General features: G+C 35.7%; 1 protein-coding gene across 1 annotated transcript in view; it reads right to left on the bottom strand.

Moving 5' to 3' along the window:
* The window catches only part of LOC140171743 (pituitary homeobox 3-like), a 79,252-nt gene that overhangs the window by 31,835 nt on the left and 25,018 nt on the right, over positions 1 to 22,399 (bottom strand). The window lies entirely within an intron of this gene.

The following is a 22,399-nucleotide window of genomic DNA, read 5'->3' as shown; positions in this document are numbered from 1 at the left end:
GGTGGTGGTGGTAGTTACTGTTATAATGTAGCAGAAATAATTATTATGGTGGTTATAACCGTTATAGTACAAATGTAGTATAAGTTGTAGGAAAGCAATGGCAGCACGAGTAGTTGAAGAAGTACGGTAGTAAATGTTAAATTAAAAACTGATTTTCTTATCATTTTGAATGAATGATACAAGATTACACAGTCAGTCACAAGACATATATTAATATTAATATATTATCCGACCAATTTGTACATGTGTATGTACTAATATCGCTACCTGTGATTGTCGTAGACAGTACAGTCGGCAAGCGAAGGTCCCGTCACGGTGACGCAACGGGCTCTGACTGGTGATCGTAAGGTTACGGGTTCGAACTCCAGCGGTGCCATCGTCTTGTGAAGTTGTGCAGTGTGCACTTTAGCAACACGCTTTTACTATTATCTTCCCTCCGTATCGATCGGCATATTGTCCTCACCCTTTCCATGGAACTGAAAAAAGCAGTCCAAGTGTCCTCGGTGTACGGTCGGTATGTTGTCGTGCCAAGAGCTCAAAAATGCGGTAATACTGACCGAACAAGTGTTAAAACGGTTAACGCAGCGTGGACGTAATCTATAGAGGGGGTAATAGGGTATAAGACCTCATGTTTCCGTAGCGAGGACGCGTGTTATGTCCTCGTTTAAGCACGGCCTGCATGTAAGCATTGCTTCTTTACCTCTATTCATGTCACCAGGCTGTTGGGCTGTTATTTTTTTGCAATGTGAATTATGTGCATTTCGCCGTTTCTTCGAGTGGAATTTCAAAGTTAGAATATGAATGAAATCTCTCATACAAGTTTAAGGATAGGATACTTAGCAACGTTTGCGCAGGATTTTTGTGGGACATGGGAGCACATCATCAAACACATCAAATTGCGTGGATATGTACTGAAAAATGTCATAAAAAGAGGATGCCAGGATCACGAAACACCCTTTAATATATTATTGAAAATAACACTTTGTTCTGAATACGAGGAATAAGGAATGTCTTTCTGATATCAAATGATTTTGATTTTTTTGAAATTCGCTATATGGCAAATTTATTATATAACTGTTTTTGACATTTAACAGTCCTCAATTAAGTAAAACAAATTAGAAAACACGATATTTTTAGATGAATTTAAACAAAGCCGACAACTAGTTGTCTCGCAACACTTTAAAAATGTATTGTAATCATGTAAAACACTTGAAAACACGAATTTTAGATGAATTTAACCCAAGTTGTCTTGAGAACTACCTGCCGATTGGTCAAAAAGAAGTTTTCATTATCAATTGGACCAATCAGCAACATTGTTAGAATAATTTCACCACGCAAAATTGGGGTGAATTATTTGCAAAGCTCCATTCTGATTGGTGATTAAAATGAAGATATCATGTAATTGACCAATCAGAGGCAATGTTAGATCGGCAGGTAGTGATCAGGGGGTTAACATTCAAACTGTCAAGAGTGCGTTATTCTATAGTTTGTGCAGTATTAACAGGTGATTGCCATAAGCATTGCAACCAGGCACACCGCTGTAGGAGAGTTCCTATAACAACTGTATACACTAACGTTGTCGGCTACAAATATTAATCATAACATACAGGGTGGCTACAAAATTGCATACAATTTTATTCTGATGCATTGGCTGTCTGTATATCTACGGTAATTTTATCAAATTCAAACATTTCCCCAGGATTATGGTTGTCTCAGTGCTATGTGATATTGCGATTAGGATAACGGGTAGGATTAGGGATAAGGTTAGACTTGGGGTTACACAGTCTGGGCTTTACATCGGTTAAATTTAATTTGAATATACTGCCTCAAAATGGACAAACATCAAGCACGACGTCAAAACAACAACAACAACACACACATATATACATTGATTTATAGTGCGCTATGCATATGCATAAAATCCAACCCAGTTCACACCACAAATGCATTACCCTATGTCATATTGTGTAAAATGGCTGCAATTCAAATGCAGATTTCTCAGCTATAAAGCAACTAGTTGCGTCAAATGTACATTTTCTTTAAAGATCAAGATTAGGAATGGTCTTAAAGGTTAACTCAATTGTTTAACAAAATTAAACACAGACTGTGCCGGGGCTCGAACTCGCATCCCGGCACACACCAATGCACAGGAGTCATACGCCCTACCGGCTGATCTACTTGACTGCTTTTTAAAAATCCATCTAACTAAACACTTACTGTACCCTATTATATTACTCTGATATTGGCTTATTCCAGTTAAAATCCAAACACCCATGGAAAGACATATAACCTGTTTAAGGGTAGACGAGGTATTGTCGATCGAAGCAAAAACAAAAAAAATATTTTCATTATCTAAATCAATATATTATTGACAAATAACACCTTGATGTTTTGCAAAAGTTCATTCTTCAAATACTATATATTGCAAACTTGCTTAATTTATTGTTGTTATTGAGTTAAGTACGTTTTACAAAAAGTTTTGTTGTTTCAACCCTCTTTACAACATAACTCAAGATCCACGGGACCTACAAAAGTATACTTGTGATATTTTAATTCTTCTACACGCTCGCTATGAAATGAGCAATGCAGTTTTTGCCAAAGCTCACTACCATTCTCAAGATGCTGTGAACTACCAAATCGCAACAGTTTGAAATAGTTAATAACCTTAATTTCCCACACAAGGGGTGTAGAATTTAAATGAAGTTACCCATTCAGGTTTAATACCCCCAATTGAAATTCACACTAAGAATAAGGTCATGTCTTTCATAAGGGGTGTATGGCATTCAACTGGAATAGCTAATTATTGTTTGTATGCATGTTTATGTGTAAAGATATCTTTGTTTGAAATTGTGTACATGTTGTACGGAATGTTCATGCGCGCGTGTGTATGTCATATCAAAATATTAACACTTTTATGACAGCATTGATCGTTTAATACAAATCTCCAGAACACATGCACAATTTCCATGGTAACGTAGTTTTACCATATCTTGCTTTTAGTACACTGACGTATTATTGAATGGATTTGCCCGGATTATACAAGGCTGGCTCACAAGTGGCGTTAGATTTAACTACAACAACAACTAAAACAGCAGTAACAACAAATAACAACGTAAGACAACAATACGGAAAAAATGAAGTAAAAAACAATTTCCATGGTAATGCAGTTTTATACCGTAATATTAGGGATTAATGCAATGGATTCGCCCGGATTATACAAGGCTAGCTCATAGACGTCAGCTTGAACAACAACAACAGCAACAACATTAACAACAACGTAAGACAATTATGCGAAACAAAATAAATGAAGCAAAAAACAATATATGAATGTACGATCTTCGCAATTCAATATTTGAATGGATCTTTCTGCACTACAACGTTCACGGGGTACCTATGCATTAAACCATAGATGTCAAAGAAATGCTAATCACTCATACCTGTAAGATTAGAATCTTTGAAAAGAGCGGTATTTTATTCAATCTATGATTGCAGACATACACGGGTGATGAGTGCAACCTGCTTGTAGTGCAGGGCGATCTAATCAAAAATTGCATTTATCTATTGCTACGGTAGTTAATCGAATAATTACATAACTTCAACAGCGAATATGAACACATATCAATCATATTAATGATTAATGTTAAAAAAACATAAATTAACTCTCTATAAATTAGTTCAGGTGTTCTTGAGTTAGCGCTTGATATTTTGGGAAAATATCCCAAAACTTCGGATTTTTTATGCTGAAGCCTATGACTAGCACGCAGAGCATTCAATACCAGTCTAATACCCCCTACTTTCCCCTATAATATTTATGCAAGTCATTATTGTTTATTGTCAGTATACATGATTATGCACACGTGCGCGTAGCCCCAGGTGTTCTTGCCATACCAAAGTATTAGCACTTTCATCATTCATAATATTGTTATTTTGTTTTTGTTTTTGCTTCATTTATTTTGTTTTGTATAAATTCCTCGCGTTGTTGTTGTTGTTGTTGCTGTTGTTATTGTTGTTGTTGAATCTTACGTCTGTGAGTCAGTCTTGTATAAGGCCGTATAAAATTAATGTTTTGGTTCTCGTCCAGAGGATTTTCATGAATTGATGAGGGAGGAGGTGTTTTTTTTTTTTTTTTTTTTTCAATGTAAAATTAGCATTGTCAGTAGTTTTCGGTCTTTCCAACAGTGCTCGAGGAAACGATGAGGCCCTTTTTTTTTTCAAATGTGAGATTCTGAGGATAAACCCCCTAGAGTACCACAAAAAGACTTGGAAGTGATGCTTGTTCTCTAATAAACTTATTTATATGTATGAAGATTTCATAAATCATTCCAAAGTCTAAAAAAATTAAAAAATCTAAAAAAAAAAAAAAAATCTGACAAATCCCAGAAATTGAGGAGGGAGGGACGAGAACCAAAATATTAATTTTTGCCTAATCCGGGCGAATCCATTACGTGTACTAATCCTTAACAACGGTAAAGCAAGATGTGGTAAAACTACGTTACCATGGAAATTGTTTTTTGCTTCATTTATTTTGTTTCGTATAATTGTCTTGCGTTGTTGTTGCTGCTGTTTTAGTTGTTGCTGTAGCTGAATCTTACGTCTGTGAGCCAGCCTTGTATAATCCAGGCGAATCCATTCAATAATACGTGTACTAATCCTTAACAACGGTAAAGCAAGATGTGGTAAAACTACGTTACCATGGAAATTGTTTTTGCTTAATTTATTTTGTTTCGTATAATTGTCTTGCGTTGTTGTTGCTGCTGTTTTAGTTGTTGCTGTAGCTGAATCTTACGTCTGTGAGCCAGCCTTGTATAATCCAGGCGAATCCATTCAATAATACGTGCACTAATCCTTAACAACGGTAAAGCAAGATGTGGTAAAACTACGTTACCATGGAAATTGTTTTTTGCTTCATTTATTTTTTTCCCGTATTATTGTCTTACGTTGTTATTTTTTGTTGATGCTCTTTTAGTTGTTGTTGTAGTTGAATCTAACGCCGCCTGTGAGTCAGCCTTGTATAATCCGGGCGAATCCATTCAATAATACGTGTACTAATCCGTAACAACGGTAAAGCAAGATATGGTAAAACTACGTTACCATGGAAATTGTTTTTTACTTCATTTTTTCGTATTTAATTGTCTTGCGTTGTTATTTTTGTTGCTGCTGTTTTAGTTGTTGTTGTACATGTAGTTGAATCTATCGCCGCTTGTGAGCCAGCCTTGTACAATCCGGGCGAATCCATTACGTGTACTAATCCTAAACAAAGGTAAAGCAAGATATGGTAAAACTACGTTACCATGGAAATTGTTTTTTGCTTCATTTATTATTTTATTTCGTATTATTGTCTTACGTTGTTATTTTTTGTTGCTGCTGTTTTAGTTGTTCTTGTAGTTGAATCTGACGCTTGCGAGCCAGCCTTGTATAATCCTGGCGAATCCTTAATAACGGTAAAGCAAGATATGGAAAAACTACGTTACCATGGAAATTGTTCATGTGTTTTGAAGATTTGCATTAAACGATAAATGCTGTCATGACAGTGTTAATATTTTGATATGACATACACACGCGCGCATAATGGACATTCCGTACAACATGTACACAATTACAAACAAAGATATCTTTACACATAAACATGCATACAAACAATAATTAGCTATTCCAGTTGAAAGTCATACACCCCCTGTGAAATACATAACCTTAATCTTCCACACAAGTGCGAATTTCAATTGAGGTTACCTGAATGGGTGACTTTGAATTCTACACCCCTTGCGTGTGAAATTAAAGTTATATCTATCCATGAGTTTATGCATTTTTAACTGTAATAGTCCAATGTCTTGCTTACTTACTTGCTTATGTCGACTTGTCTAGTCGGACTCCGCTGATGGCCCTCCACACAACTCTGTTCTGCATACAGTTCCTAATGTCTTGTTTCTCTAGTCCAGTATCCTCGATTAGTTGCTTGATGTAGTCCTTCCGTGATTGTCATCTTGATCTTTTACCATGCGTAGGCTGCCACAGCAAAACTCTGGAAGCTGCCTCTGGTTCACTTCTGGCACAGTGTCCAGCAAATCTCAGCCTTTTTGTTTTCAGCCTTTCGGAGATTGGGGAGAGATTGCCGTACAGCTCCTTATTGGTGGTGTGCGACTGCAACATTAAGTGCTTTTCTCAGATAGTCTTGTGTAACAACCATCAAGCGCCTTCTTAAACTTTGATGTAATTGTCCATGATTCTGCACCATACATCGAACTGATTCGACTGTGGTGGTGAAAAGCTTGGTTTTAAGATTTCTAGGCAGGCTGCTCTTCCATATCTTGTTCATGCTGTTGCAGGCCCTCCATGCTTGGGCTTTCCTGATGTTAAAATCCTTTTCACTGCTGCCAATCCAAGCCCCAAGGTATTTGAAATCGTCTACTACTTCAAGCTCGCTTCCATCCAGTGTTCGGATTGGGGATGCAGCCATATTACAAACCATTGCCTTGGTTTTCTTGGCGTTCATGCTGAGACCGACTGTTAGTGCTGCAGTCTCAACAAGATGGAGTAGCTCTTCGGCATCCCTGAGATTGTCGGCCAATAGTGCTATGTCGTCAGCGAAGTCGAGGTCTGCAATTGTTTGCGGGCCTATCCTCCGACTTTTCCTTGTTTTTAGCGTGAGCCCTAGACGATCTTCATTCCCAAGTAGTGCTTTCCTGAGAGCGTAGTCGAGGACTGTTACAAATAGAAATGGTGCAAGTGTGTCCCCGTGCAGTACTCCAGCCTGAATTATGAAGTCGTCGGTGATTCCATCTGGTGTGGTAACATGGGCAACCGTGTTCTAATAGGTGCTTCCAATAGCCGCCACAAGTTTCTCTGGTACTCCATATGCACTTAGGATGTCTAGCATTTTCCTTCGATGGATGGTGTCAAATGCCTTTTTAAAATCGATGAAGACCAGTGCCGCTTGCAGATTGTTGTTGTTTATCTCTTCAATAATTCTTCTCAAGGCCAGTATTTGTGACACTGTTGACCTTCCAGGGCGGAAGCCATTTTGGTTCATTCGTAGTACAGGATCCATGAAGGGACGAATTCTGTTGAGTAGTAGTCTGTAGGTCTTTGCCACTATGGATGATAAACAGATGCCTCTGTAATTCCTTCCCTCTCTGAGATCACCGCTTTTTGGAATTGGGATGAGATTGAGTATTGACCACTGCTCGGGTTTGGACCATTCATTAATGCCTCATTTTTTTTTTTTTGCTTTATAATTATGTGTAATTGATTTATTTCATAATATTTGTTTATTGTCTCTTGTATAATGCAATTCGGCCGTTTGGCCGCGATGTTGTGCAGGTTAATAAAATCATATCATATCATACAGAAATAGAATGTCAGAGTATCATTAATAGGGTAGATTAACTTTTTAAGCCGATGGGTTTTAAGCTCCACCGGTAGGGCGTTAGATGTACGCCGATGTGAGTTCTAGCCCCGTTACAGTTTCTGTTTAGTCTCGGTAAATAATTGAGCTTGAAACTTTCCTGGGCAAGGAACTAACTACTTATTGTCTCGATTACCCGTCGGGAAAGTGCTAATATTTTGGTATGGCAAGCACACATGTATGATAAGCATTATCCCGTGGTGTACTTTCACGTGTACGTATAATGTATGTATGCTAACAGTAAACAATAATAACTCACATATTGTAATTATATCACATTGCATTTTAAGGGAACTCATATATTGTGTCCATAATATAAGTATTGGCAATTTCAATTGCAAGGTCTATTAATCGTGTTAATTAATGGGCGAGTTATGTGCCTAATGGCAGACATAGACAACATGAACAACACATTCACATTAGGGCCTACATTACTTAACATTCGATTATATGTAACATCCTTGAAAGTAGAGCATATCATCCTTGAAAGTAGAGCATATCTCTTACTTTCAAGGATGTAACTCGGGTATCACTGAATTTCTTCTTGCAAATCTAACTTTCTGGCACGTAAGAGAACAGAGATGTGACAATGGAGGTAGAACTTTTTGAATGACACGCGTATACATTTACTTCTCATGCATTTCATAATTATTATGATTGATCATAGAACCGATGGAATCATGGTACCAAAATGTTCAAACGCCATTCAGAACAGCGCTTTTGCGTATTCGGCACTCGGTAAATATATCAAATTATTAATTTATAACGGTATATAACATCGGATTACGTAAATTGTTGAATGGTCCCTGATCCAGATTTTGTCAACAAAGGAGTTTTATCACTATGAACTAAGACAGCGCCGATGGTTTGGTACACCCTGTATGTCACAAACATCAATTCATACGGCCAATATGAATTTTCGGAAAACAAAAAACTTCATATCATAAAAGTATCATAACAGTCATGTATATTTTCTTTTTCACCATGGGATGGTTGCGCGCAAGTGTTTCTACGCATACGACACCTAAAGGTGAATTCATAATCTAGTCGCAAGCGATATGCAATTGCATATTAGCCAATGACATAGAACGTGCGGTCCAAATCATGAAGTACCAATGAATCTCATTGGTCAATGATTAATTGGTCATGGTTGACGATGACATTAGCAAGTCAACTTGACTTAAGATCCCGTCATCTCACAATAATTAGTTGCTTATCATATATGTTCGATGCTTATCCCTTCCCGCGCGATTCCAGAGCAGACGATGTGATGTGAAAATTACAAAATTGACAAAAAATATCAAAACTTAGCATTTTTATCATCGCTTTCTGTAATTTACATTCAAAATGCATTCAAATGAGGACTAACATGCCTAGTTTAGTGACTATATTTTGATAAAGGTTTTAGATATTTGCGAAATAATATCAAAATGTGTTGCCTTCCGTACCCGTCGGCCATTGCTCGCTCTGGCTATGCGATATTGTTTCAGGTAGCGCATATGTATCAATGTATCACTCACAGCAAAACATATCTCCAGCATATGCTTTCAACCCTATATAAACATAAATATTGCTTTATGACGATAAGTGATGGGAAATGCCTCAAAATTTTGCCATCCAGACTCGAGATGTCGCCGATGTTGTTTTTGTCACATATTTAAGACCAGAATGCCATGAATATCACAGATTCCTTTGTGCTATCACTCCGCATTCTCATTTCTTTAATTTTTACGCATAGGGGTGTATATACATCCAATAGTTGTAAATTGTTTAAATTTAAGTGTGATAACATAAAGGAGTGTTCAAAAATATGGGAATGAATAACGCGTTGTTGTTTTTTATATTTCTTTATTGTAACACCCCTGATAAACGTTTTGGTAATTTTGCATTTTTCTACAAAATAACATTGGTAACAAAAGTTTGTATAATTATAGGGCAAGAATATGCAATTACTTCATGAAATTTCAGTGATTTATAATGGTTCAGTTATATATGTAAAGAAATAGTACATTCTAGCGGTAAATATTTTCTTATCATAAATAACGTACCGCTTGTCTTGTCACTGAAATTCCATGTAGTAATGGATTCCTTGCCCCTATAATATACATAACTTTTGTTACCAGTGTGTTATTATTTTGAGAAAATGCAAAATAGTCACAAAATTATCAAGTGTGAATAATACCATCTTAATCAATAACTTAACGTGGTATAACGTGGTTTATGTGTTTATTTACCATTGGAAGTTGTACTAATTTGTAGTACAATGCACTTTTATTTATATTCATAATTATACCAGTTATATTAAAGCTAGAAATAGCTTGTTAGAAATATTATCGTGGAATGAACAAAAGTAATTGACAAATTATATCGCTTCGATGATTCCGCAAATTGGTTTTGATCATTTAGTATTATATATATTTATAACACTACTGTATTATCAAAGTGAGAATAAATCACAAAGTTTTTCTTCAAGAACAAAGACCTTGTAATATTAGCAATTTAGAAATATTTCCTTTTCTTTATTTATTTCTTTTATTATAGATGTCATTTAATTTTTGTCTTTTTAAAGTATTAAAATACTTTTGCTTGTTTATTTTTTCGGTAAATTATCTATTACTTTACATTACATTACATAACATAACAAGTAACGTAACATAACATAACATAACATAACATAAACTAACCTAACCTAACCTAACATAACATAACATTATAAAACTAACGTAAAATACAATGTGTGGTGCAAAAAGGTATTCCCGAACAGGCTCAAGGCCCACAAACTGATGGGGTCCCTTACACACATCAAACTAATGAATTTGACATGAATGAATTGCGGAAGATGGCTTTGGTCGCATGTCTTTGAACCCTTTCATTGGAGTTAATGAGATCTTTTGCATATGTGGGTTCCAAATTTCAGACCAATACTCAAGAAGGGTCTGACATGGGCCAGAGAATTTTCGAGTAAGAGAATCATTGACATCGTAAAATGTGTGACGAAATATGCCTGGCATGCGATTCGCCTAACAAACCATTTGATTAGTATGCGGTTTCCAATTCAAATTACTGGTTATAATGTTGCCAAGATCATTTTGATTATCAACGTTGAGCAGACTGTAATTACCAAGTTTGTATTCATAGGTAGCGATGTGATAACGCTTACGTGTTTGGACACGTAAAATAAAACACTTTTTGGCATTTAAATCAATGTTCCACGTTTTACTCCGCTTACATAAGGCCTTGAGGTCATTTTGCAGAACATTTTGATCAGCAATGGTGGAGATAATCCTATAGCATTTTGCATCATCATATAGCATAATGCATCAGGCGAGACACAAGATGGCATATCGTTAATAAAAACAACAAAGAGCAAGGGCCACAAGATGGACCCCTGAGGGACACCAGAAGTGACTAGCAACCAATCGGAATGAACGCCGTTGATAACCACCCTCTGCAACCTACCCTCAATGTAGTTATAAAACCAGGCAAGGAGTGTGCCACCGATGCCAGTTACACCTGAGCTTCTCAATAAGCTTTGAATGGCTGACGGAGTCAAATGCCTTTGAGAAATGCAGGTATACCACATCGGAACTGATACCATGGGTAAAGTCTGCTATTTGCGTCATTTCACAGAACGGTGGGATGGACTCGACGGAAACCAGCTATGCTGCCATTGAGGTGTAGGAATGCAGGAAACTTTGGAGACCAGGCTAAGCAGGGATATTGGGCGGTAATTTTGAACACACTGCGGTCACCGTTTTCAAACACAGGTCTGATGTTAGCAATTTCCAGACTGATGGAACTACTCCAAAATGAGGAGACATTGAAGATGAACATAACATAACATAACATAACATAACATAACCTAACATAACATAACATAACATAACAACATAACATAACAAACAACACAACATAACATAACATAACATAACATAACATAACATAACATAACATAATATAACAACATAACATATAACATATAACATAAACAAACACAGCACAAAACAATACAACACAACACAATAATACACACATATTAGCAGTATTTTTAGCTATTTCTTTAACATATTTAGCGCCCATAGCTTGGCAAGCGATGAAAACGCTCATTACATCTTTTTTACATGACAAACTTATCTCCTTATTGTACACGAATTCACATAATACAAAAAGCTTGATATTCCTATTCTTGATTTGACTTCCAATTTTAATTCGTCGGTGTATAACGCGCAATGCATCACTTATGCTAAATACATATAGCAAATTGCATTTGAATGCCAATCACATATCAATGGATCAAATTTTCGTCTCATACTGATGCTCCAGGATCTGTGCTGTAAGCAACGTGATTTTTTTCTCAACTTAAAAATAATCATGATAAATCATAAGAATTAAACGTCTTCCAACTCACAATAAACGGAAGTACTCGCTTAACCCAAATCATATTTGCCATTCAGCTGTAAGAGTTCCATTTGTCAGATTTTCGTGGCATGCCTGAGCAAGATGTTTGTTTGGCATTACTTACAATATCTTGCAGTGAGAGGGAGGCAGACATACAGACATACAGACAGACAAACATATTGACGAACACACGGACAGAGAGACAGACAGAGATGAAGGGAGACAGAAAGAAAGGGAAGGAGACAGAATGAGAAATGTGAGAGAAAGACAGAAAAGACAGATAGAGTTTTATCTTGCAGTGAGAGGGAGACAGACAGAAAGACATCCCAGCAGACGGACGGACACACGGGCAGACAGACAGAGACGAAGTGAGAAAGAAAGGGGAGGAGACAGAATGAGAAATGTTAGAAAAAGACAGAAAAGACAGAGAGATAGGAAAGAAACGAAGAGAATGTGCGCATAAAAGAAGAAATTATTTGACAAACCAAAGGTAACCATAATGACTGCAGGGATGATTTCTTTAATTTGAGATATCTGTGACTGCAAACGATGCAACAATAACTAAGCCATGAAACTAAAACCGATATGGAAGGTACAAAAAAATGCAACCCTATTGATTTGTACACATCAGTCAACATGATCAACGTTTACTGTAGCAAAGCTCATTGTCCGCAGCACTCATCGTGATTGAACATGTCATATGTAACAAACCAAAAGGGGTTCAACCTTTGAATCTGTACCTTCTATCAGTTTTAGTTTCATAAGTTATTTCTGCATCATTTACCGTTAATGATGAAACTAAAACTGATAGCGGATTCTTTTGGTGTGTGACCTATGACATGTTCAATCATGGTGAACTTTACAGTAAAGCAGATCTGATGTTCAATAGGGTTGATCTTTCAAAGCGGGTTTCATGAAGTTAATTTGTCGTCACTGATATCTGAAATTGAAATCATCCTTGCGGTCATTATTCTGATGGGTAACGCTACTCATCAGAAGGCTCTTTTATCATGTTTATCAGAAGACCCATTCAGAAAACCCGCAAGTCAAAAGACCTGCTACTCAAGTTGTCCGCTAATGAGGTCCGCTAGTCAGAGTTTTCTGAGTAGCAGGCTCTCTGAATAGCAGGGATGATTTCTTTAATTTGAGATATCTGTGACTGCAAACGATGCAACAATAACTAAGCCATGAAACTAAAACCGATGGAAGGTACAAATTCAAAAGATGCAACCCTATTGATTTGTACACATCAGTCAACATGATCAACGTTTACTGTAGCAAAGCTCATTGTCCGCAGCACTCATCGTGATTGAACATGTCATATGTAACAAACCAAAAGGGGTTCAACCTTTGAATCTGTACCTTCTATCAGTTTTAGTTTCATAACTTGGTTATTTCTGCATCATTTACCGTTAATGATGAAACTAAAACTGATAGAAGGTATATACAGATTCAAAGGTTGCATCCCTTTTGGTGTGTGACCTATGACATGTTCAATCATGGTGAGTGCTGCGGACAATGAGCTTTGCTACAGTAAACGTTGACCATGTTGCCTGATGTGTACAAATCAATAGGGTTGCATCTTTCAAATTTGTGCTTCCATCGGTTTTAGTTTCATGACTTAGTTATTGTTGCGTCATTTGTCGTCACTGATATCTGAAATTAAAGAAATCATCCTTGCGGTCATTATGGTAGCCTTGATTTTCAATTGGGTGCAATCCGCTACTCATCAGAAGGCTCTTTTATCATGTTTATCAGAAGACCCATTCAGAAAACCCGCAAGTCAAAAGACCTGCTACTCAAGTTGTCCGCTAATGAGGTCCGCTAGTCAGAGTTTTCTGAGTAGCAGGCTCTCTGAATAGCAGGTCTTATCCAAGACAGAATTTAAAATACTAGATGACATCTGACGTCAGGGCAAAGGCGCGGCGTGATTGGTTGTTTAAAAAAATCGTCTTTCATCATATTTTGACCGATATTTTTGCTTTTTGTTTATAAAAATTGGGGAAAATAGATTGCCCAATTTCTCCGAGAGAAATGCGCACCGCAAAACGAACACGTGAGCCATACTTTTTTTTTGCTTTTGAATAGATGCAAGAGGGTAAAAACGAAAGAGATAACGAACATGACGAAGAACAAGCGAGACGGAAACAGAAAAAGCGACAAAGAAAATAAAGGTATAAATGCGAGTATTGTTTTCCTCGAAGACTGACGTACATCGGAATTACAACAAATGTCTTTGTAAAGCAAAGAACATATATACATAAATCAAAACATCCGCTTAAATTTATCATGTATTCATCATTATCATTAAGAACTGAATCAGGTATAGCGACGGAACGTAATTTTGGAGTATTGTTTTAAGAATACTCCAAAATTACGTTCGTTAAAACATTCATTAAACATGTTCAAGCAATTATTTCTCCACTCTTATCATCCAACCATAAAATCAATTTGATTTACTCGTGAATCAGTACTTTCACATTAAAAAAAATTCAATAGTTGTTCAATAAATCACTATAAATGAAAATCTATCTTGCAATAAAATATACGAGTGAATCCTGTGGAACAAAAGCCTCGGATCGCTTTCGCGTAAAGGATCTACGCGTAAATCTCGCCTAGCTTTGGTTGGATTGTATCGGCTTGAGAGCGTTTGATTACTTGCACCTAAATCTATATGCCGATTGAGGGATTGCTGCAAAGGCTCGAAGAAAAAACAGGGTTTGGTTTCCGTTATCATAATAAATGGGCTATTCCTGTTGAAATCTATACTCCCTATATGGAAGAAATGATGACCTTAATCTTCCATATACAGGGAGTGTGAATTTCTAATGAGGTTACCTAAATGAGTGACTTCATTTGAAATCTACATCTCCTGTGTGGAAGATTAAGGCATGTCATTCATACGAGGTGCATACTATATATGTTTCAAATGGAATAGCCCAATTTATACAACACAAAGATAAACAAAGATTGATTTAAAGAAGAAAGTGAAAGTTTATTCAAATATAGTATGTTGTCAACACCCTTTTTAAACTTCAATTGTACTCGTATGGAGTTTTACCGCTGCTTTGTTTCATGGGGTTTAATGATCACGTTGATGTTTCATTTTGGCGACCATTTGCATTGGTTTTTTTTTTGATTTTATAGCTAATTATCCAGTGTTTACAAAACTCTCCTGCTCTTGCTAACCCCACCCTCCCCCCACCCTCCCTCTCTCTCCTCTCTCTCCCTCTCTCTTTGTTTTGCTCAATCCAATAAAACATTTTGGTAAGCTTCGTTTTTTAAAAGATATGTAACATGTTGAGTTATTATGTGTTTCGTGACAAGACAAATACTGTTTGTTAAGTGTATCAAATATGTTGTGTCAATTATAATAAGATGACATCAAAGTTTGTGAAAGTTATAAACCATTTTACAGTTTGATGAAAGACGTAACGCTAACAGTTTGACTTTTTTTTAGTGTTAAACAAAGCAAAGGCCCATGCCAAATTTGATTGCCCATTTTAGTCGCCATGATTATGACCCTGGACACAATGTAGGGGTAAAGCACAGACCCTTCCGGAAACCGAAGTATAACAGAATATCGCATCAAAAACCGATGTTGTCATCTCTATAGCATGTATACCCTGATCAGCTCGTAATCGGCGGGAAATGTTAGGCTTTTACCACTGCGCCGAAAAATAAACCCACATTTAGAGTGATATAATAATTGACCTGTCTGGTCTATATTGTGTGTGTTTAAAAAAGTAGACAAAGTATTAATAATTTGTGATACTTCTGACGAGTTGTCACAAGACAATTCTCGAAATAAAATATATTGATATTAATCCGCGATGTTAGAAGAGCTGATCAAACTGTATATCTTATCATAAAATACAATGAGGGACATTCTGTTTCAAACATATAAGTGAGTCGATATAATCATAATAATCATAGATGTTAGTTGCCTCCTATCACATGAATAGTTTCTTCAAAAGGCATTATACAATAACGTCCTAATATTGGGAAGAGTTAGCTTGGTAATTGAGTAAAGCACTCGGCTTCGATTCAACTATCAGAGAACTTATGAGGATTCCTAGCCGAGCACAACTTGCAATTAAAGTTACCTACATTGTAAAATAGGATCAAATATGCATGAAATTGAAATGAGATTGTGCAAACTAAATCAGGAGATTTGTATCTATGAATTACAATGTAGTCGTATGCATCTCACTATGGTGATCTCGTCCCCAAAGGCATCGTTCAATAGTCGCCGTTTAATAATCATCGCTCAAAATTTGACCTCTAGTTGTGGAGTATGAGTTTTGTATCCCATACATTCAAATGACGTTATGATATTGTGATTGTAAAATTAAAATAATGTTGGTGTTTCGAACTGAGCCCGTGCATGTGAGAATTGGTGAGAGTATATAGTTGCACGGTGCATACAAAATTGCTTGCATCGCAAAATTGGCACAATTCTGACATTTGTTATTTTGTTAAACAAAAAGGGCAATCTCAACTGAATCAATACAACGTACTCATTTGAAATATATCTTTAACAATATATCAGATATGGTCATAAGGCGCAAGATATCAGTTTTTGAATTTTTTGACATATTTTGCCAACTTTTTGTGCAGACAATAATGTCGTCTGCTCTCGAACGTAGTGCGTATATAGTGGGTTATGTTTGGAAGACATGCAAATAAAGTGAATACAAATACATTGTATAATTGCAAAGTGCGGAAAAGCTTGCGTAAACAAAGTCGTTACCTTTGAGTTTTTCTCCAATATCTTAGATTATTCAGTAGTTAAATTTTGTATTATCCAAAATGGGTAAAAACTGAGAAAAAATAAGCAATTGGTTAGTGTCAAAATAAGACGGCAATTGAAATATGTATAACCATCAATCGCATATCTACAACCTTCACGTTGTATCTCATCCATAACGTTAATCATTCATTACAAAATGTATTTCGCGCCGGTATTAAGTACAATAAGAATAAGGCATAATGCTTACGGCACAAGAAGAAACCAATGAATGGCAAATTAAGGGGGGATCAAAGTCGGTTTTAAATAGAGCCGTCACATAAGCTTATCGTATCGCACATACACGATGATAAAGTGAAAGACTTTAATTATTTACAAGATATGCTATCCGTAGTAGGCATACGGTAGGCGGGTGCGGTAAAACTATAGCAAATCTTCAACAATCCCGTTTTTATCATGACTTTTATCCAACTTAAACACAAACCCTTGAGGAAGCCAATATACCGCTATAAGGACTTCGGTTTATGTGTAGAGTTTTACTTAAAACACAAACAAATTGGGAAGATTTAAGAATAATAAGTATTTATAAGTCTAATCAAACAATGGATGCAGTAACTAATGTTTGGATATTAAACGCCTGTTACTTTATTTTGTAGTTTTTACTTGGAAAATAAACTAATCGTTGTATTACTCAACACAAAAACAATCAACATGTTCAGACACAAGTTACTTCAAAACTATAGATGGTATACCACTGTAGTTTTCTTAACAGCAAAACATCTTCAGTTATAAAAGTTTGTTGAAATACCCGCAACAAAGAACGCCGCAACACGTATCTATAATATTCTATAATTATAAAATAAAATAGAAACTGAACAAAGTCATACACTCTAAATAGAAAATAGCCTAGTACAAATTATTAAATATTTGGATATTTGAACATGTGACGTGATTTGACTTAATTCCATTATCCTCCTCTCCAGTCTTCCTTGGGCCTCATGCATAGGCTGCGGAAGCGAGAGGACGAAAGACAGGACACCTCCTAAATTTTTATGTGGACCCCTAAAACCATAATAGAAGAAAAATAAAGACCTGAAGTTTTAGGTCTTTTGGGGAAAAACAAATGTATGATTTCCTTCAGGAGTCTAAGCGTGTTATGAGCGAAAATATCGCCAATTATCAGTATGTGTTTATATACTTTTTTCGCTAACAAATGACCTGTTATAATTTAACCAATCAGTTGTGTCATTTCATAGTATTTGGAAGTAACGACTCAGTTCATTGGCTAAATATAAAATCGCAGACCACTTGCGACTGACCGAACCAATCATTTTAATTTCAAACATGTGTAAAGAAAGACAAAAGGAGAAAATGAAAAAAGTGACGATAAAATGACAGCAAGTCCGCTTTAATATTCTATCATCAAAATCCATATTTCATCTGATGTAGAAATCGAAGGATTTATACTCAATCCATCTATTCATGTATTTAAAGCGTATTGATGGCAAGCAAAGCCACGCGACTCATACCACCATTAGACCTACTTCATTGCGATAAGATCTCCACGGATATAACGAATATCAAAATTTATCCACCCTTACTTACCGATTTGAAAACGGGGAATTGGTCATTTTAAATAAAATATCAATTTCACGCTATCGGTTGTAAGCTGAAAATGCTACGAATGATTTTACGGTGTGCTTTGTTTGATGGAAAACTCATTGTTCATGTTAATTTTACTATTTTCAGGAAACAAAATTGCTATATATCATGTATTGATCAGTTGATTGTGATCTTTGCAAAACCCACTACAAATTACACCAGGCACAAAAAGAAACACGTCAGTTATAGGCATCCTTGTTGTTCAACAACCTGATAATTTTGGATTATTCTGAAATAAACATGTTGTTAATTGGACTTTGCTTTCTCATTTGACACCCTGTTCGTATAATTCGCGCAAGAATTGACCAAGATATGCGCCTTCAAACCATCAAACCCCAAAATCAAAAGCCCGGATCAAAAGTTGCAATTTTAACGATCCAATTGTGCCTGTTACATCGTGTGATTTCCGTGGTGCTTGTATGCAATACAACGATGCGTTCCTATTGAAAATCGTTGAAATGGCAACTTTTGATTTTGGGGTTTGTAGGCGCATCTCTTGGTCAATTCTTGTTCGATTTTCCCAAAATTATCAGGTTGTTGAACAGCAAGAATGACTATAACTGACGAGTTTCTTTTTGTGCCTGGTGTAGATCAACAATGAATGAAGTTACCGTAGAAGTGCAAGTCAATTTGGAACAGCATTTCGCAAACTCTTCATATTAGAAATCACGCAAGACATACTGTTTACCGTTGTTTTCCGTTGTTGGAAATATAATATATCTATATCCTATAGACACTCAGAAACAATCAGTATAATTATTTACCATCATACTAAATTTATTTAGACATACAAAGGAACCGGGCATAAACACAACATGCAGATAGTGTTGTCTATCATTGCCTACAGCAAAGGATTTATAGGTCGAGATAGACCAGATTAAAAAAAATAAAAGCGCCACAAAACTTTGATAAGGTTTATTTCAGGTCGCGTCATTTATTGCATGACATTCAACAGGCAACGCTTAACCTTATTTGTCATGTTTGTTGTATTTACAAATTAACTTTGAAAACCAACACCATTTTCATACACACTTAATTGTTAAACGTACTTCAAACTTGTAATTACTAGGAAGTATATACTATCTTTGATGAATAACAGATATTAACACTTGTAAGTTTAAAAGTAACGTCAGCGAGGCACCATTTAACCCTGTAAACACCACAAATATGACTTGGGGGATAATATAAAGACATCTTCAGTAGACAGTACTGTAGCTGAATTATGTCCGTGATGTTCACATATCTAAGTGCGCAATCAGCCTAAGGCGGTTACGAGAGTGTCCAACAAGGAGTCATATTACGACCACTCCTTATCCGGCTCATCTTTCAACCAAACACGGAAACTTGTGTATCCAATGGTATCGACATGAGGAAGACGATGAAGACGACGAAGCGATGAAGAAGAAGAAGAAGACGAAGAAGAAGAAGAACATTGTGAAAACTTTTGAAACCTTGCAAAATGTTTGCCAAAAACTATTTTACAATAACATTTTGACAACATTTTAAAAATATTGTAGTGTTTTTTTATACAAAACGTTATAAAAACGTTTCCATGACCTTTATAACCAGATATTTGAATATTATTAAAACATTTTTTCCAAAACTAAAACTAAAACACGTTTTTAGTTTGTAACGTAAATCATTTTTTTGTGTGTGTGTTTGCTGGGTAGGTAATGACTAATGAAGTATTCTAGACAGCATTCCTTTTCTGACTTATTCTCATATGACATGCATGACGAAAAAAAATAATTGAGACCAGTTTCGTTCAAATGTTGGAGCACTTTTAATTTGTTGACCCTGAAAACCCTAAAAGAATTACCCTTTAACATGTCAAATTTGAGGACTTTGACAACTTTTAGAAAGGACACATAAAAGATAAAAATCAACAATTCAAAATTGACCATGAACCACTCTAAAACCTCTGTTTGTATGTCCCTCTAAATTTGTCACCCGTGGAGCCCAAAATAATACTATGAATATTGCTTTCTTGCAATGATACTGATTAAGTTGGGGAATACACAAAGTCACAGTACTTGCATGATAATTTTTAGCAAAAATCGCGATAATGATCTTATCAAACTCTTGAAGTAGCAACATGGTAAAATCAATGAGGCATAGTGTTACTATGAGCATTTGCTAATTAGTTGTTGTTGCATGCGCCCGTGTAGTCGCATCAAATGTTGCATCTTTGCTACATAACACACGTGCTTGTTAGTTGTTTCGTGTATTAGTACAAAGTAAAATATCATAATTATGGAAAGCCCAGTGCAGTGCACATAATACGCTCGTATTATCATCCAGTCGAATTAGTGAACAACGATTTGGGAAAGGGATGATTAGAAAGAAGAAAGAAAGAAAGAAAGAAAAAGAAAGAAAGAAAGAAAGAAAGAAAGAAAGAAAGAAAGAAAGAAAGAAAGAAAGAAAGAAAGAAAGAAAGAAAGAAAGAAAGAAAGAAAGAAAGAAAGAAAGAAAGAAAGAAAGAAAGAAAGAAAGAAAGAAAGAAAGAAAGAAAGAAAGAAAGAAAGAAAGAAAGAAAGAAAGAAAGAAAGAAAGAAAGAAAGAAAGAAAGAAAAAGAAAGAAAGAAAGAAAGAAAGAAAGAAAGAAAGAAAGAAAGAAAGAAAAGAAAGAAAGAAAGAAAGAAAGAAAGAAAGAAAGAAAGAAAGAAAGAAAGAAAGAAAGAAAGAAAGAAAGAAAAGAAAGAAAGATTAATTCGTTTAGCAAAGATATCGTGAAATTTGAATTTCGTTCTGGTACACCAGAACAAAATTACAACACATTGTCTATGGAGCAGTGTAATACATAATCATGCATAAGCAAACGCAAAATCGGAATCAACTGAAATTTTGGGAATAAGCTTTTTTTCGTGGATATCTACTGACAAAATGTCATAAAAAGAGGATGGTGGGGGATACAAAAATGTATTAAAAACGACAATCACAGAAGTACTGCATATCACTCGTCTTTTTTTTAAAACAATTCATTTACCACATCAGTTGGGCCTATGGCCTAAACAACGGCATAAATCAAAATGAATTTGAAGCAGTGTGTAATTAACGTAATGTTCGCGTTCCTTGTGCAATTCAACAAACCATAATCAATATACTGCTACCAGCATAACGTACCTACTCATTTCAAATGGCAATAAAATTACATTGTAGACAAAAATAGTAGACAGGATTGTACTAAAACGCAGTACTATTTAACCCTCTTCGCGCGGGTGTCACTTGCAGACGACAAAGTCAAAATGTTTTTAAAAAAATTAACAATTTCAGAATTATAATTTTTCATGACCATATTGGAATCAGCATGAAAATTACATTAAAATGAGTACAAACAACACTAATATTGGTTCAGTGGTTCTTAAGATAGCGCTTGATATTTTGAGAAAATATCTCAGAACTTTAACTTTTATGTTGAAGCACGCATGAACATTAATTAGTTTTATGGTTCATTTGATAAGCTAAAATAATTATTTCTACTGTCAATTTCTACAGGTAGTGATTGTATCATCACGCTATCTTATACAAATCATGGATAGTCGCGGATTTTATTTAAACCTAGTGGATTCAATTTTTGTATATAACATTATCTCTTCAGTGATTTTAATATAATATTATAGTGTTTATAATACCAAAAGTCTTTTTGATCTATTTAGTCGGTTTACAGATTTACAGTATTAACTCGCTCACTGTGATGAAATGTGTACATCAAAACTCCCGAGTATTTGCAGAGAATCGCTGGAGTACGCTAAACCTTTCAAACCGCGTGTCGACTGCAGACGACATGTAACAAATTTTCATTAAAAATTAAAAAATTTCAGAAGTGTACATTTTCATGACCATATTTGGAATCAGCATGAAAAATGCATTCAAATGAGTACAAACAAACCTAGTATTGGTTCAGTGGTTCTTGAGATAGCTCTTGATATTTCGAGAAAATATCTCAAAACTTGGGACTTTTTGTTGTAATGTACGGCTAGCACGCAAACCACTCAAGCGCAGTCGAATCCATACAGATATGCCTGTTATCTGTATGAGAGTAAAGTTGGATTAGAATGGGAGACGGTATGTACAAGTAGGCCTAGTCAGGACTTTACTGGGCTTGTGATAAGTAGATAGAAAAAGCCATGGCTGTGAATTCTGCTATATGTCATTAAACTGACAGCAAAAGTCATGTTATAATGTGA

Source organism: Amphiura filiformis, chromosome 15 (genome assembly GCF_039555335.1).
Source record: "Amphiura filiformis chromosome 15, Afil_fr2py, whole genome shotgun sequence".
Classification (NCBI taxonomy): domain Eukaryota; kingdom Metazoa; phylum Echinodermata; class Ophiuroidea; order Amphilepidida; family Amphiuridae; genus Amphiura; species Amphiura filiformis.
This window is presented reverse-complemented; position numbering and strand designations above follow the sequence as displayed.